The sequence below is a fragment of the Marmota monax genome, unplaced genomic scaffold (assembly GCF_021218885.2).
Source record: "Marmota monax isolate L192 unplaced genomic scaffold, Marmota_monax_Labrador192_F-V1.1 WCK01_AAM20220418_F8-fsc00068, whole genome shotgun sequence".
In the NCBI taxonomy this organism is placed as follows: Eukaryota; Metazoa; Chordata; class Mammalia; order Rodentia; family Sciuridae; genus Marmota; species Marmota monax.
Genome location: NW_026692352.1, coordinates 5504077 through 5510076, shown reverse-complemented (window position 1 = coordinate 5510076; position 6000 = coordinate 5504077).

Here is a 6000-nt window from a genome sequence, read left to right as displayed (position 1 = left end):
ATGGTAATATGAATGGTGGTGAGTGACACATGTAGATCCTGCAGTAGGTTGTGCCATCTCTATTCCCAAATGAGTCCTGCCTCTCTGTATCCATTTTTTTTGTGATGCTTTCCTGCTCTAACTTTAGTATGGCCACATGACATCAACAAATTCAATGCAAACAGAAGACTAACAAGTGCTTATACACAGGGGCTCCCCTCTTGTTTCCCTGAAATTGCTACTTATGGCAACCCAAGTGAGCCTCTTAGAGGAGGAGACTGGAAATGAGCCATCCTGCTGAAGTCCCCTAGACCAACCTGCTCCCATATGATCTTATACCTGGCTTCAGCTGCCTGTGTGACCCCAGGCAAGAGCAGTAGTACTACACTAATGACTCAAGCCCAAATTGCTGACTCAGAATTGTGGACAAAAATAAATGTTTATTGTTTCAAGCTACTGAGTCTTGAGGTGATTTGTTACACAGCAGTAGATAACTGATGCACAGCCTTTGAGTTAGAACCGTAGAATCTTAGTCACAGATTCCATACCCCCCCCAACCCCGCCAAATCACAGCATCACAGAATCCTAGGACCTGAAACAGGAGCCATTGGTATAGAATCTAAGGAAGAGAAGAGTCACCTTCTTTAACTGCCATCCAGTGCTACCCTCTTCTCATTCACAGACCAATGGACCCTCTTATCCTCTTTCAACACTGGGTACCCCCACACACCCATAGTGGTCCCATAGTGTTCAGTGTTCTGTCCATTCTGTCACAGTCTTCTTGCTCCACCCAACAGCTTCTCAATCCCTTCCTTCTGGTCTAGGAAGACTTCTCATGTTGATCTGCTTGCTCTGGCCCCAGGAGCTAAAGGTGGACTTGGTGGCAACATATCCTGGTTCCTGGCAGCGAGCATAACCACCACCACAGAACCGTTCTCACTTCAACCTGCTGGTGCTCCTGCGGTCCCCTAAGCATGCTCCTTGCTCTGTCCATGGTGCTGAAAATCTTTATCCTGATTGCCACTGCCTGTATGGGAATGGCTACTTTCCACATCCTAGTCCCCCCTGCCCCACCCCCGGTTAGATCATTGGACTAGACTATTTGATGCAAAATTATCATATGTGGTGATGGTTAGGTATAATAATTAAGATTAAGGTTCCAAATGTCCAAAATAACAGTCTCTTAAATGATACAGAAATTCATATTTGTTCTCTCAATCAATACATTTGGTAGTTGACAGTCTGAATGGACTCTCCATAGTCACAAGGAACTCATGCTCATTTCACTCTCCCACTCAGCCTTCCTGAGGGTGTAGTCCTTATTCTGTGGTTCAGATGACTGCCAGAGCACCCCAGCCACCATATCAGACAGCAAATGGAGGAAAAGGGTAAAGGCTCCATCCTGTTCTTTTATGGGTACTTCCTGTGGTTTCATTCAACACTTTCACTTCGATGGAACACCTAACTATCTTCAAAAGGTCTGGGAAATATGAGGGAATGTTCCCAGCAGAAAGTTGTGGTCCTTCTAACTGTGAAGGAAAGAAAATAGCTATTGAAAAGCAACGGCAAGCCTCTTATAGTGGAGCAGTGGTGCTGATGGTGACGGTGATTGTTGTATAATAGTTGCAGTGTTTATAGTAACGGTGATGGTGATGGTGGTGGTGATGGTGATGGTGGTGGTGATGATGATGGTTCTGGGGTGATCATAGTAGTGATGGTGAGGAAGAAGGAGATAATGGTAAATGTGGTGATGGATAAATCCTGTGGCCAACATAAGCTCAAATTGAGGAGCACACACTTACTTAAATATTATCCTGGACCAGGGCAATACTGGGACATGGACTTGGTGTGTGGAGCCTTGGAGCTTGCTCCAAGCCACTTGGGTATGATTTCTGGCACCCCAGGTGCTTTGAAGTTCATCGGCTATGACCTCCTCCGTTCTTGAGTATAAGCCACTCCCAGCAGAGCATGAATCAGATTCTGCCTATTTTGGCTGGAAATAACTCCGGAATGGAAACTTTAGGCCTTTGGGAGGTGAAGCAATAAATGGACTTCCATTTATTAAACAATAAACACTGATGAAATTTGTTGTTACAGTCAAGGAAAGGGTTGCTGTGATATACACAGAGAAACACACGGACACATAGCTTCAGCCATAGAGACAAGTCATTATAAAGACAGATGAGCAGACGGAATTACAGATATGTAGACAGGAGCAGGCCACAGCCACATACCCACAGGGACAGGCACCCTTGTCTCACACAGATGCCTAGGACAATCTCTCTCCCCAAAGAGGACATCTTATTCCAGAGGACAGCTTTCATGTGACCACCTGGGTCCCCAGATGAAGCCAGAAATGACAGTGATTGAAGAATCAGGTCAGTAGCCAATCAGAGAAGGAGCCAGTCTGACCTTTGATGCCCCTCATCTGGAGCAACACTGCACTGGTACACCATGGCCTGTACCAGGCTCTGTAGCGGAAGGTGACCAAGGGGTGAGGCTTGGATAGGAGGAGGTGTGTCCTCCAGGAATTCTACCCCCAGGGGCCCAAGGACACACCTGGAAGCCATTAGCAGAGGGGCCAGCGGGCAGCAGCCCTGGCTCCAGGTGAGAGGCGTGATGAGAACATGTGGCGGCCTCCTGCCCACCAGAGCTGGTTCATGGAGGACACCTTGGCGCTGAGTGGTTCAGCATCACTCCCCTAGCACCTGCCAGGAGTGCAGAGCCCTGGGGCTCAAGATCGTCAGCCATCACGCTCCAATTGGCTTCCCAAACCTTTGACACCAGATCTCTTGACCTTGTAGCAACACCCTCTTCCAGGAAGCCTTCCTGGTGCCTGCCTTGCCCTCCTTGGTTTCTTTCTTTCTCTGCTTCTATGCAGAGCTCCCATGTGCTACCCCCTTGCAACTTCCTTGCATCTCAGGTTCAGTCCTTTCCTAGAGATTGGAGATGTTTGGGTCCCACCTTGGTCTCAGTCTACCCTTGCTGCTGACCTTGGCCCTGGGTCTTATGACAACATTTCCAACTACTGGCATGCTGGAGCCCCCAGCTCACGATGGATCCTCCAGAGAGCCTGCTCTTTGCAGACAGATCACCCACTTCCAGGTTCTTGTTACCCCAGCCTCATGTTACACATTTGCAAGGATGCTCTCTTAGTTGGTTTCCCTAGTGACTGTGGTACTGCATCAGCCTCAGGTGCGGTCTGGGATAGCTCCCCCACTCCTCCATGGAGCTTGGTGTCCTTGGGGATCTCTGTGAGCTCATCACACCACAGAAGGCTGTGGCTGGGCAGGAAAACCTCAAAATCTGGTCAGAACATTGATTCTTGCTGCCTCACAAATACCCAGATCTAGGACAGGAACCTTGGGATGATAGATGGACAGCAGAGCAAGCAGGCAAGAAGTTCCCTTTCGGGGAGCCTCAGACTCGGCCTCAGTGGTCCCCATGGCACAGCCAGGATAAGTCAGCTCTCACCCAACCTTGGCACAGGGTCTGGTTGCTTGGCCATTTTATCCCCAGCCCTCCCTGGGGAAGGAAAAAAGAAGCCAGTTGGAAGTTCAGAAAAGGAAAGGCTAAAAAGGAGCCCACAATTGGCACTAATTAGAGAGAGAGAGAGAGAGAGAGAGAGAGAGAGAGAGAGAGAGAAAAGAGGTCAGAAGACTGAGTCTACTTTAGAAAGAAAGCACCTGGCCCGCAGAGCATGCCTGCTCCTTGCCCCCACGCTGCCCATTCTAGGGCTTGACCCCCCACCCCCTTCTGACATGGGCCTCTACGCCCCCAGCTGGGGGCAGGGCTCCAAGTCTGCTCATAGACCCTGTCCTGGCCTCTCTGGAAGAAGCAGCTGGCTGAAGGGAAGAGGGGGAGGAGCGGGGAGGGGGAGGCAGGCAGACGCGACTGAGCCACTGAGCGTCCACTGTGTGCCTGTCACTGAGCAGAGAGCTTGACACACACAGTTGCATTTAATTTTCACAATGACCCTGAGATGTAGGCTCCTTGCTCCTAATTTTTAAATACAGAGGTGGAGGCTCAGGTAAAGTTGTTGGCCCAAGACCACAGGTTTAAAGGGGGCTGTTTTGGGTGCTTTAGAATGAGCTCCTGGAGGGCAGAACCCTGGCCTACGTCATCTCTGTCCCCCTCACCTGTCCCACTCTCCAGTGCTCAGCCCAGGAAGGCAAGGTTTGTGGCAAGTGCTGAGAAGAGCTGTTGAACTTGACAGACAGGAGAGGCTGAGCCAGAAAGTACAGAAGAAGAGGGAGACAGATGGAGGGATGGTGGAGGTGGTACAGAGGAAGGATCACTCCCATCCCATGGGGTGCCCTGCAGGGGACCCTGGGGGAGCTTTCCGGGGGCCCAAGATGCTGCTTGACTGAACACAGTCCTGAGCCCAGCCACGGGGAGGGTGCAGGGGAGGAAGAAGGGCAGGAACAGAGCATTTCTTCTCTCATCTTTACCAACCCCCACCGCCCCAGATGGTTAAGCTGAAGCAGAAAACAAAATGAAGAACCTTTAACCCTTGATGGAGGCAGCAGATCACTCGTGGGCCAGCTGGTCACAGCTGGGCTGTGGGTCCTAGTTGGGGGATGGTCACTGGGCAGGAGGGGCACCTGTGGGCACTATGCCTCTCCGCATAAGCTGAATCTTTGGGCCAAATATCCCTAACAAAGAGATAAAGAGATGGGGAAGATGACTCTTCTTTGTCCCTGCCTGTGACTGGGGAGTCACAACTGGGGAATAGGAGAGACATATGGTAGATTGGACAGATGTCTCATAGGGCTGACTCAGTTCCCACAACCACCACCCTGAAAGGTGGTGCTGCTCAACCTTAAGTTGAAAGATGAAAAAACCAAGACATAGACGAACTTGCCTAAGGTCACGGTTTGAGTAGGGGACAGCTGGGATTCCACCTCTGGCTGTTTGGCACCAGGCCTGATCTTAATCAGTATACTCTCCAGAGAGGAGCAGCCAGAAGCTGGCTGTCTGCACCCACCAGCTATTAGCAGCCCCTTGGTATAGTGAAAAATGTCGGTGAAGTGTGTCTGATTAGGCTCATCAGTGCCCAGCATGGGACACATGTGTTTTAAAGATGGATCACCATTATCCTTGGCTAAAGTGTCGCGTGGGGTTTTCTAATTACAAATTATTCCTGCTGGATTTCATTATACTTCCTCTTGTACTGGCTTTTTGTGTTCTCAATAATCTTCCAAAACTTTGAAAATCATGATTGGCCAAGCTTATTTTCTAGGTCCTAAAATATACAGCTAAGTTTTTTATTATTAAGACACATGTTGTTATAGTTTTAAAAAGCAAATGCCTGACTCAATATTACAAGGAAGTAATTATTTGAATTTCACCATTCCACACTTAAATGAGTCTAGAGAGCAGGACAGATGTTTGCTTTTCTGGAGAAAGCCTTCATTAATTTAGAAAGCAAATTTCCAATGGTAGAGGAGGCATTCACTTAAGTGTTTTAAACTATTTCAGTCAACAGCCAGCTGTTGAAGGCAAGTAGCTACAGAACCACTGTGCCTTTTTAGGTTAGACTCTTCCCAGATCACTGAAAGTTCTTCGACTTTAACAGCATTAACAAAGGCAGCAGAAAATATGATATATATCATTAAAAATAAAGGCAGAGGGGCTGGGGTTGTGGCTCAGTGGTAGAGCACTTGCCTAGCATGTGTGAGGCACTGGGTTTGACTCTCAGCACCACATATAAATAAATGAATAAAATAAAGGTCCTTCAATATCTAAAATAAAATAAAATAAATAAAGGCAGAAAAGGTAGAGATCACCAGTGCCCAGCTGAGGCTTACTTAAAAGAATCAGGCTAATCTCTCCTCTCTGCTGCTTTGGAAGGACCCAAGGGCTCTTGAAACTTTGAGAAACTTGATTTCAAAAAGGCACTGGGGCCGGGTGCAGTGGTGCATGCCTATAATCCTGGCAGCTCGGGAGGCTGAGGCAGGAGGATCCCAAGTTCAAAGCCAGCCTCAGCAACTTAGCAAGGCCCTAAGTAATTCAGCAAGA